This window comes from Schistocerca cancellata, chromosome 2 (genome assembly GCF_023864275.1).
Source record: "Schistocerca cancellata isolate TAMUIC-IGC-003103 chromosome 2, iqSchCanc2.1, whole genome shotgun sequence".
NCBI classification, from domain to species: domain Eukaryota; kingdom Metazoa; phylum Arthropoda; class Insecta; order Orthoptera; family Acrididae; genus Schistocerca; species Schistocerca cancellata.
In genome coordinates, this window is record NC_064627.1 from 1040059529 (window position 1) to 1040072253 (window position 12725).

The 12725-nt window shown below is 43.7% G+C and overlaps 1 protein-coding gene across 1 annotated transcript in view; it reads left to right on the plus strand.

Annotated features, from left to right (window-relative positions):
- The first annotated feature begins 436 nt into the window (after positions 1-436).
- Positions 437-12725, plus strand: part of LOC126163017 (serine protease inhibitor 88Ea-like) — a 34771-nt gene continuing 22482 nt past the window's right edge. Inside the window, exon 1 of the mRNA XM_049919884.1 lies at positions 437-572. The gene's annotated coding sequence lies outside the window, so the exon portion shown is untranslated. The remainder of the gene's footprint in view (positions 573-12725) is intronic.

The following is a 12725-nucleotide window of genomic DNA, read 5'->3' on the forward strand; positions in this document are numbered from 1 at the left end:
ATTTCGATTTCGACATATCGGCGAAGAAAATAACGCCAGTATATATCGATATATTTTGGAGAATATCGATATTTTATGAACATCCCTAGTTCGTTCCGGCGCGGGGAGTTTGGGGGCACAGTCTATCACGCACTTCACACACATCTGCACAACAATGAATTAGGTAAATGTACTTGGTGTGCGAATTTTCTCCCGGTGAATTGCAACTTCGCAGGTCTGCTGTAGGCGGGAACCCCTTCTTCGCTCAGGGAGATCAGACGCCGGATGGCCTCCGGCGTGGCTGCGCCGCTCTGGGCGTTCCCCAAGGGCCAAGGAGGCGCGATGAGCCGTTGCCACTGACCGGGAAGTCGGCACTCAGCGCCAAGCCTCGCCGCGCGCGCTGATTGGTCGGACTGAGGTGGTGGGGGGCGTTACGCAAGCGCTGGGAAGTCCTGCAGCTCTCGCGGCGGCTATGAGCAGCGCCCTCCTGCCGGCAGCAGCTAGTCCAGTTCCCTCCTCTGGCAGCGACACACCGTCTGCAGAGAACACCAACCCACAGCGACGCACCGTCTGCGCAGAACGCAACTCGACAGGTAGGTCGCAGTGACCTAGGTCACGGCGCGCAGTGCGTCTTTCGCTACTCGCGTCGTCCTCGCAAGCGGAAAGTGTGCGTGTTCTATAAGCTGCAGTCTCCCTCGTAGCGAGCTATTCTCCTTTTGCGTCGCATTCTACGGTTCACCAACAGCAATTCGAACCGCGTTGTCTTTAAGAGCGTCAGCTTTGAGGATCTGTTGTAGTATCCGTATTTCTCACTTTAACAGTAGCTGTTCCGTTATTCACTGTGGGCTATTATATTGTGAACTCTCATTCGTGCTGTAGGTTCTACGGTATAGAACACGTCGTAACAGCTCGGTATCTGTCCTTCCACAATAGATTGGGGGAAACCAGCAAGAAAAACCAGTAACATCAGTACCTCTTTGCCATCGTAGTATCGCGAAATCTCGAAAGTTAATCCGGTTAATATGAGCAACCGAACCGATAGTCTTCGAAATACAAATGTAAGGCCGGAAATGGCTCATGGTTGATTCAGCGCATACTGTATTTCTTTTTTCTATTTGCCTGTGTAAAGAGCATTTTAACTCGCATGTGCGCGTCACAGTCTGATAAAAAAAAACTTTTCGTGAATACAGGGAGTTCCCTTGCCCTGAACACTTCTAACAATTAGTAATACCCGCTACCAGTTACAATTTATTCGTTTATTTCACACTTTTCTAATCTCGAGATCGAGCAAGTGCGACAGTACGCACATTTCAACTACATAATTGTGGCACTGTATTCCAAGCGCATGTGAAAGAAGAACGTGTTAATTCGTTAACGGTCAACGTTAATGTTTTAAGAAACCACTCCATGTTATTCGGTATTGAAAGTACAAGCAAGATACTAATAAATCGTTACCGTAGCGGTTACTGTGATGCCTTTTTGTTAATTTTAGCGAACAGGCACGGTCTAGGAAAAAACCAATGTGGCTGTAGTTGTTTCGCTTGGGAAAAAAGTTTTCTTTGCACTCTTTTCCATAAATTTGTTCTTCCTTACGCACTGATTTTTCTAGGCTACGCGATATGTTTTCTTTAACGCTCATTACATATTCGGTTTGTATCTGATCTGTCCAGCAGATCGTGAAATTTGAACTTTTAACTATAAAATATTTTGGGGATTATTGTCTATTTTGTCAGTAAAACTATTTCATTGGAATTCCAACCATCTCTTGTATTCCTGTCAGTATTTAGTCGTTTCGTTGTACATTATCAATTAAACACCAATATCTCATTTCCAAACTGTTTGCTTACGATAAGTTTCGGAAACTAAGTTTCTTCGTCATAAACCACATTCGATCTGTTGTTGATTTGCATGGCCCCTGCATTTGATATCTCGATTGGATTACTGAGAGGTGTTCCACAGCTACCAATAGACAATTACGTTGGACCCATAACAAAAAAAGTGTTTGCAGTTGTTAGCGCCAAACTGTCATGATGCTTTCTGCAAGTCCTTCGGACTACATGTGCTGAGAAGACTTTCGACTGATTAGTCAGCAAGTATGACATTCCTTTCAAAGAACTGTTCACCAGCGGTTGCAGTGTAGGTCGCTAGTGCTGTCGAAACGTTGGAAAGTTCGACGAGTGTGTCTGGAGAACCGGAAGCACGCCACCAGCATGCCATTAGCTGGGCGCGAACGTATCAATGGTTTCATAATGTGGGGACACAGCCTCTTCAGAAAATACTTATCTTCTGCGTCATTGCAGTCTGTGCACGAGTGGCCCCGCATGAAATAACAGTCCGGCCATTATCCGTTTCGTGCGCACGGCAATTACTCTCGCTCCGGTTCACCCACCGCATCGTGCAAGATGTCCTTTGATTTCTCGGGAAAAGATGAGAGTATTTAATTAAAGTTTTGATCTGTTAGAGCATCGTTTGTTCAGTGAATGTCGTGTAAAACTCAGATGTTCTGCAATTCTTTTTAGCTAATACTCCTGGGCCGTTCCTTGCACATTTTGAGTAACAATCTTTGCATTTACTGCCGTACTCTGCAAACCATTGTGAAGTTTATGGCAGAGCTTATTTCCCGTTGTACCACATATTTGGGTTTCTTCTTGCATATCACAGCGAATAGGAGTATGCCTAATAAAGCACCCTTGTGTTCGAAGCAGACATCAGACTGTTGTCAGCCTTACGGTAATTTTTCTGGAGCGCGGGAAGAATGCCTCGCAATAATGTTGGTAATGTAGTGCAGTTTCCATGTTGTTGTTGTTGTGGTCTTCAGTCCTGAGACTGATTTGATGCAGCTCTCCATGCTACTCTATCCTGTGCAAGCTTCTTCATCTCCCAGTACCTACTGCAACTTACATTCTTCTGAATCTGCTTAGTGTATTCATCTCTTGGTCTCCCCCTACGATTTTTACCCTCCACGCTGCCCTCCAATACTAAATTGGTGATCCCTTGATGCCTCAGAACATGTCCTACCATTTTCCATGTATCCTAACTATTTGTAAATGGAGGTCTTCTGTTCGCTTCGCTCAGTACCAAGATTGTGTGATCATGTCTTAGTGTAATACTGTACACTCTTAACAGATAAGTGTTTACAGAAAGGCCGTATTATATCGCAACAGGACTCGGAGATCTTGTTTTATTATTTTGTGAACGCAAAGCTGCCCGGATGACGTTTTAGGTAATGGTTTCGGCCGACTTAGACAATCTTCACGTTTGCCAATTAAAAAAACTGAAAAAAGTCAAGTTTTGTCAAATGATTTAGCATAAGGTAAGAAATGAGATCGATTCGAGAAACATTTGACGGCATCTTATAGTTGTTGCATGTAAGTTCGGGCATCATTCAAAAAGCGCGCCAAATGTTTCTCTAATCAGTTTAGAGTTTAGACAAATCATGTCACAAAACATTTGGCCATTTGTTTCAGTTTTTTTTGAAAGCGTGAAATACATTCGAATAACGATCAGTATTCTATTAAGCATGTAATAATCAAGAAGCATAGAGGTTCCGATTTATGGCGTCATTTGATATTTTTTTACATTTTATTTAAACATTGCTAGGAGAAGCTGTTGGTGAGTATTTCAATTTTCGCTCAAATCACAAACCTCATTTTTGCAAAACTAGACTTCAACGCTGGTAAATGTGATTCCCCGTTTCCCACTGATTTTTTAGCTATGAAAATTCGGACTAAAATCCATTGCGTAATTTCTGATTGTGATGCTTTCACTTCGTTGTTGTAATTGCTGTAATTTAATGCTACATATGACGAGGGCGTAGTTCTGCCGAAATGGATCGTAACAGTTGCATAAAACGTGATTTCTTCTGCTTCGTTCATAAAGCAAGTAATGGTCCAGCATGAATGCCTGAGGTTTTGACTAACTCAGCAAGCGAAGGTCGTTAAATTTTACATGCAGCGAAGCGTAGTACTTGACGTTTTTCTGCAGTCAAGGTCAGCTCCCAGGGAAAACCAGTTGCTCTCTGCGGAATGGACTGAGCGCGTCTCTCGGCTGCTACATGAGTTACCGTACGTAAATTATCTCCGAAAGTGGAAATGTGATTTGTGTGTGTTGTAAATACCTGGTTATCAGAGAGGCTTAATGTTCCGTCGACTATGGGGCTCTCACTGCTAATGAGAGAGAGACGGGGGGGGGGGGAGGGGGGGCAGAGAAAGGGGGGAGGGATCAATGATGCTCGAACAGCTAACTGAAACTTGAAAGCTGTGTGTTCGGTCCGACTCCTACTGATTCAGAGTGTCTGTTATCATATGACCACAGCTGTGTATTGCTCCGGTTTCAATCTTGGTTACTTCTTGGAAAAGGAGGGGATGCGTTAGTTTTTTGCACGATTTACGAAAGTATTTGTGTACATATTTTCCATATGCAGAGAGAAAACATGTCATATGGACAGCTTCGTTACATTATTTTCGTAGGATAGCCTGAAATTTGTATTATACAGTATTTAATGCGAGATTTGTAAGCTGTATAATATGCATGTGTTACGTGATGGGAATGGTATGATGGATTGTTTCCGCTGAGCAGTGGAAAGCTACTTGGGCACCTGCTGTGTGGGTAGAGACGATTATACGGTCTTTTCTTTCTCCTTCCAAGTCTCTACTTTTCCTTCGCCGAGGCCGTGGGCGGACCCTCAAACATCTTCACGCGTCTCAAGGGGCCCTAGAAGTCGAAGGTACATTGAATTACAATCGTCCTTCCTTGTTTACATTCTTGTCTGTTGGTTGCTGAAGTTTGATCCAAGTTTGCTGTAGCGATTAATATGCGAGTGATACGTAGGTGCCTGCAAATTGTTCGTTCAATGAGTGTTCGCTGAAATCGGGGTCTTGGACTATTTGAATATAGACATTCGCACGCAATATTTCTACGAATTTGAACAAATACCTCAGTTAAATCGTTACGTTACTATATCGTTATGGCAATAGGAGAGTAGTTCAATACATAACGGCCCACAATTTTTTTTCTCAGAACATACTTATTCTTAAGAGTTTTAATTTGATGACAATATCAGTCAACATTTTTTTTTACATGTACTATTTTTCTACATAGTATCCATCGCGTTCCATGGCCATGCGTCAGCGTTGCCGTCTGTCGGAATTGTTCGGAACTTTGCACATCCAGAAAAACGTCAAATTTGGAGCACCTAAAAGGACACTGCCATTATCTGTTTAAAACGGGGCATTATTTATTCAAGAGAAGATGACGTCTTTAGGAACGGAGTACAAGGACGGAACATACCAGGGATGGGGAAAGAAGTCTGGTCATGTCCTTTCAAACGAACCATCCCGGCATTCACCGGAAGCCACTTAGGAAAATAACGGAAAACCTGAATCTGGATGACCGAACGCGGATTTGATGAACCGTCAGCCTCTCGAATGCGAGTCCTGTGTGCGAACTACTGCGCCGCCTCCTCGATATTTATTGAGCGACCCTTGTAAAAACCCAATGCGTTTCAAGATTTGCCCTCATTATCAGGTGCACAGAATACAGAACTATTACATATGCTCTAAAAGTAAAGCTGAAGCTTGACCCATGCATTGTTGCATAGCGCCCTTAAATAGGTTGAGGAAATATAATTCTGTGTGCCAAACGCCTGATAAGGTCTCATTGAAAGCGCTCAGCATTTCAGTGGAAACATGTACGTCCTGTCAGTTCTATGCAAGCTACCATACGTGTGGGGCTCAGGTCACATGGTGTAGCACAATTTATTGTTGTGGAACAATAACTCATTTCAAAAGACTGGTTGCAGTTTGTGACCAGATCAACTACTGTTTTTTTAACAGTAGCACTGTCCACCGTCCAGACTGAATAAAATACATTTCTCCACCTTTACATACCATTTGCCGGTGATGCGCGAAAGACCGGTTGTCGATATCCCCAAGTATATGCAAGAATTTCTCTGATATTTGCTTTGTGGCCATATGTTGCACGAAGTGACACGTTTCTTGAATAATTGTTAAGTGGGCCTTTGGAATTTTGTGGCTAAGGCTTTACAAGAAGCAGCAGCTCTTTATTTGTGGCATATTCCCACTGGAGATTGTTGAGTATCGGCATTGTAATGTGTGACCGTAATTAGTACATGACCATTGAATTGATTTAAGGCATTCACGCTAAGCCTTCCTTGCACGCACTGGCTAATGCCCGTTCACTAACACGAAAGGTATGTCATACTACACTACTGGCCATGAAAATTGCTACACCAAGAAGAAATGCAGATGATAAACGGGTATTCAGTGGACAAATGTTATACTAGAACTGACATGTGATTACATTTTCACGCAGTTTTGGTGCATAGATCCGGAGAAATCAGTACCCAGAACAACGACCTCTGGCCGTAATAACGGTCTTAATACGCCTGGGCATTGAGTCAAACAGAGCTTGGATGGCGTGTACAGGTACAGCTGCCCATGCAGCTTCCACATGATACCACCCTTCATCAAGAGTACTGACTGGCGTATTGTGACGAGCCAGTTGCTCGGCCACCATTGACCAGAGGTTTTCAGTTGGTGAGAGATCTGGAGAATGTGCTGGCCAGGGCCGCAGTCGAACATTTTCTGTATCCAGAAAGGCCCGTACAGGACCTGCAACATGCGGTCGTGCATTATGCTGCTCAAATGTAGGGTTTCGCAGGGATCGAATGAAGGGTAGAGTCACGGGTCGTAACACATCTTAAATGTAACGCCCACTGTCCAAAGTGCCGTCAGTGCGAACAAGAGGTGAACGAGACATGTAACCAGTGGCAACCCATACCGTCACGCCGGGTGATACGCCAGTATGGCGATGACGAATACACGCTTCCAATGTGCGTTCACCGCGATGTCGCCAAACACGGATGCGACCATCATGATGCTGTAAACAGAACCTGGATTCATCCGAAAAAATTACGTTTTGCCATTCGTGCACCCAGGTTCGTCGTTGAGTACACCATCGCAGGCGCTCCTGTCTGTGATGCAGCGTCAAGGGTAAACGCAGCCATGGTCTCCGAGCTGATAGTCCATGCTGCTGCAAACTCATGGTTTTTGTCTTGCAGATCTGTTGACTCAGGAATCGAGACGTGGCTGCACGATCCGTTACAGCCATGCGGATAAGATGCCTGTCGTGTCGACTGCTTGTGATACGAGTCCGTTGGGATCCAGCACGGCGTTCCGTATTACACTCCTGATCCTACCGATTCCATATTCTGCTAACAGTCATTGGATCTCGACCAACGCGAGCAGCAATGTCGCGATACGATAAACCGCAATCGCGATAGGCTACAATCCGGCCGGAAACGTGATGGTATGCATTTCTCCTCCTTACACGAGGCATCACAACAACCTTTCACCAGGCAACGCCGGTCAAATGCTGTTTGTGTTTGAGAAATCGGTTAGAAACTTTCCTCATGTCAGCACGTTGTCGGTGTCGCCACCGGCGCCAACCTTGTGTGAATGCTCAGAAAAGTTAATCATTTGCATATCACAGCATCTTCTTCCTGTCGGTTGAATTTCGCGTCTGTAGCACGTCATCTTCGTGGCGTAGCAATTTTAATGGCCAGTAGTGTATGTTACGTTGTTCTGAACTCCGGTCACCACGAACTGTCCAAGTGACCTATTTCTTTGGTAGGAGGAAAGCAAAGGCGATTACACACACCAAATAATGTTCTTTCGTGCAGAAGATGCGGACTGGTGGTGTCTCACTGTTTTTGACTTCGATCAACATAACGTCGGGCCTCCCGGCCACTAATGCCATACAATAATCTAATTTGTTGAGGATAATAATGTTTAATTATGGAAATTCAGTTCTGCACAATTTGCAGCCAGCTATTCATTTTTATATCCAAACAAATTTCAGCACATTTGTGCCATCAACATTGCGTTCTTTTATTCAGGTCTCCTTATGTAGAGTGCTAGCTCTTGTAGAACCATTGTTCAATTATATAGCTCGCGATAGTTACTTTGTTTTACGTTTTCTCACCTGCTTACTCATCTGTTGTAGGAATACACACGCAGAAATCCAGTAAATGTTTTTGATGAGCCATACTTGCATGTAATAACGTCAAACTTACACAAAATAAGTTGTTTTTGCTGTGTGTTTGGTCCATGTTGCTATTCAGCTGTTTCCACCGAAATCCAAGCACACTGCAGCAAAAAAATAAAAAAAAAAGTTTTGTGAGCTTCGAAGTTGCAACGTGCAAATTTGGCCCTGAAAAAAGAAAATTACCAGGGTTCCGTGAGTATTCCTGCAAGACCTTACTATGCCAAGCTATACAGGGCGTCCCAAGAGGAATGGACAGCATTTAGGGATATGACAGGAACAATAACTCGAAGGAAAAAAATCTACTTAAACCTGGACTCTAAAACGCACGCCTCAAGAGCATTGGGCACTTTTTCAGCTTCTATACTGTCAAACAAATATCTTCTACTGCAAGCTCTTTGCTTTCCATATTCTGGGAGGTGGTAGTATGGGCCAAAACAGGAAAAAAATTGTCTAGTAAACATGAGCTCTAAGATGCATACTTTAAGTGGACACTTTCTCAGCAGAAGAGATGTTTCACATTAGTGAAGATGAACAAGTGCTCAAAGTTCTTAAGAAATGCACTTTACAGCTCATGTTCATTGGACATTTTCTCTTGCTTTGATCCATGGTATCAACTCTCCCATGCCTACCATCCTTTTTTGCTTCGAAAGATCGTTCCTGTCGTATCCCTTAATATTGACCTCTCCTCCTGGGACACCGTGTACTGCAATCAAAAAATGGTTCTAGCACCCGAGATTCACAATAATAACTGAATAAAAGTGCCGGTAACCAGTTCTGATATGCTTAAACAGGTTTGGACATAAAAATGAATACTTGTTTGCATAATAGGACATGAATACCCATCTTTAAATCTACAAACGCAGTCGCTGCTACCGTTTCAAAAACAAAGGATTGTGAGTAATCTTTAAGTCAGTCATTACTTTAAGCAGATAAAGTTGCTGACTCTCAATAATTCAGCTATTGTTAGATGCGAGTAAAATTATCGCTTGGCGGTCCTGTACGCTATCTGGAATCAGCTACTGGCATCGAAAGGTCGCTGTGAATCCAAACCGGTTTGCCAGAAGCGATATTACGTCGGTGTATGGGACGCGATGCTACCAAGGACACTTGCGGTAGGCAAGTTCGCCGGGGTGAATCTGCAGGGTATACGGCGACGCTGACCGGGCGGCCTTAGAGCACCTGCCTGCCATCTGGCGGCCGCGCTAAGGAAACTTCTGGTCGCGCCTGGCACGTGCTGGAACTCTGGCATTCGCGAGGTGGACTCACGTGAATTTCCACTGAGCTTTCTGTTGTACGACAAAAAAATGAATGTAGACAACACTGCGCCGTTGTTTAATCAGCTCGCGTCGCTATTGAATCATGTTTGGCTGGATAGTCGTAATCGGTAGACGTACATCTCCAGTTGGTAAAAGTGGACTTACAAGCCCCTTTGACGGGGGCGTCTTGTCTCAGTCGTTTACTCGCGACAAACGAATCTGCTGCAATGTCCGTGGCATATTGTTCCTGTACTGAGACGCGCTTGTCACGAGTGGCCGTTTGCGTTTACACGTCTGCACCAAAATTGTTGCGCAGTCTGACACGCCACCAAGACAGTGAGGTCATCACGCAACGCCCATTTGACAAGTCTGGTCATAGTAACAGAATTAAAAAGAGGAATTTACAATAGTAATACAATTTATTGACGATGAGAAGAATCGTAGCAGAAAACCGTATGGTAAACTTTACACACTGCACAGAACTGGAAGAAAAGGAAGTGTCCAGACATTTCAGTACATCAACATTTGCCGAGCAAATAAAAATAGTGTATTAAACAATATTTAGAAGTCAGTAGAAATCTGATCGCCTCTTTGCTGTATTTACGCATAGTGTAGGCCATTTCTTTTTTCAGATATTGCAAGAACACAATAACCTTTTTTTTTTTCAGAAGTGGCAAGAAATGTCTAACTTCTGATGCTAGCAGATGCATGCCCAGCCGTCAGCACTGTTTTAAATCTCCACACTCGGCACAATCAATCGATCATTGAGGTTACTGACCCAACCGCAAGGTGATTGGCGGCTGATTTACATGCTGGCATGTTATACTCTCCCATCACGTATAAAATAAGCTTACAGTGGACACCAGGCACAATATACGTCGTATCAGTTTCTATATCACTGCAAACTTAACGTCCGGCACTGCCAAAAGTCTATGGTTCAGATTTGTCTTCTTTTAACTTTATGATGTACCACACCCGTTTTCTATAGCTAGTGGGTTGTCGATCCCCTCGTTCTGCAAGGCAGTCTAATGTTAATGGTTTTCCACGGTCCTCATTTCTCGTCAGTTTCAGTCATACCAGCAGTTTCGTATTTCGTCTGCACTTATTAAGGTTGTGCACTTTAGAAGATGATTAGGCTATTCGCTTAATGAAGCGCAATGAAGACCATACAGATGCCTGCGGGCCGATTACGTAAGCTGACTTGTAATTCAGTTACAGCTAATGGAAGGCTTCGATTTATTGGAAAGATACTGGAAAACTGCAGTTCATATACGAAATACGTAGCTTGCAAAATGCTTGTATGGAATCAAGATTGGCTTGCCTTCATTAATGACGCACGAGTAGTTTACCTTCTTACTATTGCCGTCTATTGCATGTGCTCCACGTTTTACGTTTCAGTTCTTACAAGTTTTTTCATAGCTATTAAAAACTTACGATCACAAATTTTGAGGAATATCTGTACGGGGCTAGGAGAGTTCGTTTTGTAGTTCGTAGCCCGATTTAAAACCATGATGCTTTAAAAATTCATTTTTATTTATATAATTTTTCTTTTTCGGTGACTGTGAAGAGCGTGTTAAACGCACATTTACGTGTTTTAAGAGCTTTCCTTGTATCATTTTTTTTATATCTATTGGCTGCAATATGGAACAGCAACAGAAGTGACTACGTGGCGTTAATATGGTGCACTACAGTCTGCTGTAAGGTCTTCTTTTGTGTCAGTCTCAGTAATGTGGACTGGAGATCACGTAAATAATCGTACTCTTCAACAAGTGTGCTAAGGATAGCAGTATTTTTAACGATGAACATCACAACCTCTGCAGTGCAGAACCAAATGCTCACATGTTTCTGGTTCTTTACGAAAATTATGATTAGTTTTCTGATCATAGTTTTCACATACGTATACAGCCCAATACGCCATTAGTGAACATGAGGAACAAATTGCAGAACGGCAAAAATATCTGTTTGCGCACATTGCCACACCGCCTTGAATCTTTTCAATAACGTACATTCTCTGCTGTGTAGCAGTCTTGCAGCCTCTTAGCGTCTAAAGGTACCCGGTCATAAGGGTTGCTTTAGTACACGGTTATTGCTTTTGTAAATGACTGAAGCGATTTCACAGATTTGCTGTAGCTACATTATATGACATATTATCACACGGCTTTGCACACACATAGAAAAACTCAAAAAGCTGTATTTGACGTATTACAAGAGCTCAGTATGCGGCGCCCTATGATTCTGCAGATATCAGGTTCTTCCCACGTTCGGCGCAGCAAGTCCCTATCAATCTGTACAAAAATATAAGCACGCAGTTCTGATACGTTTGTTGGTAGAGGAGGTGTAAACACTAAATCTTTCACGTAACCCTACACAAAAGACCACATTGGGTTAGGTCGGAAGAGCGTGGAAGCCACGACGTAAATTGCTGATTATCAACTCCACCAAGAACGATCCAGCGATTTCTCAATTTCCTGTTTGAGAATTCACGAACATCATGATGGCAGTGGGGTAGACCTTTATACTGTTGGTAGATGAAATCCACACGGTCGGTCTCCAGTTGTGGCACTAGCCAATTTTCTAACATGCCCAGATACACGGTCATTTCACTGACGAAAAAGGGGTTGTCAACTTTAATCCGTGAGACTGCACAGAACGCATAATTTTTGGTGAATTTCGAATGTGCTGCACGGTAGCGTGGGGATTCTCTGTCCACAGATTTGCACATTGTGCCTGTTCACTGGTTCATTCAGAAAAAAATTGTTGCTTGATCACTGAGTATAAGTTTCACACAAAGCCCATCTCCTCTTCCATAAGCTGTTGCAACAGTGTCGAAAATTCAAAGTGTCTGACTTTGGTTCAAATGGCTCTGAGCACTAAGGGACTTAACATCTGAGGTCATCAGTCCCCTAGAATTTAGAACTACATAAACCTAACTAACCTAAGGACATCACATACATCCATGCCCGAGGCAGGATTCGAACCTGCGACCGTAGCAGCAGCGCGGTTCCGGACTGAAGCCCCTAGAACAGCTCGGCCACACTGGCCGGCTGTCTGATTTTATCACTGGGAGCCAGGGCTTGTAACAATAGTTGTAAGCAGCAGGGCTTCAGCTTCAGTCGTTTCCTGAAGTCCTTGCACACAGTCAGTTGTGGTATGTTAAGCTCTCTGCTTACACTGTTCATCGACTACTGTGGACTACGTGCGAAACTCGCCCCAACCCGCCGTCAACCGTTTGTTCACTCACTGCAGACCGGACCCGTTGATTTCTCCTTACCAGCCGTCTTGAACCTTAAGCTCTGCATGCTATCGCCGAATAGAGTTGGCAGTGTGTGGATCTTGTCGAACTTCGCTCTGTAGCGTCGATGCACTGTTAGCGGCAGACTGTTGGGAATGCGTTTCAAGCACAACTTGCGCTTTCTCGGCGCC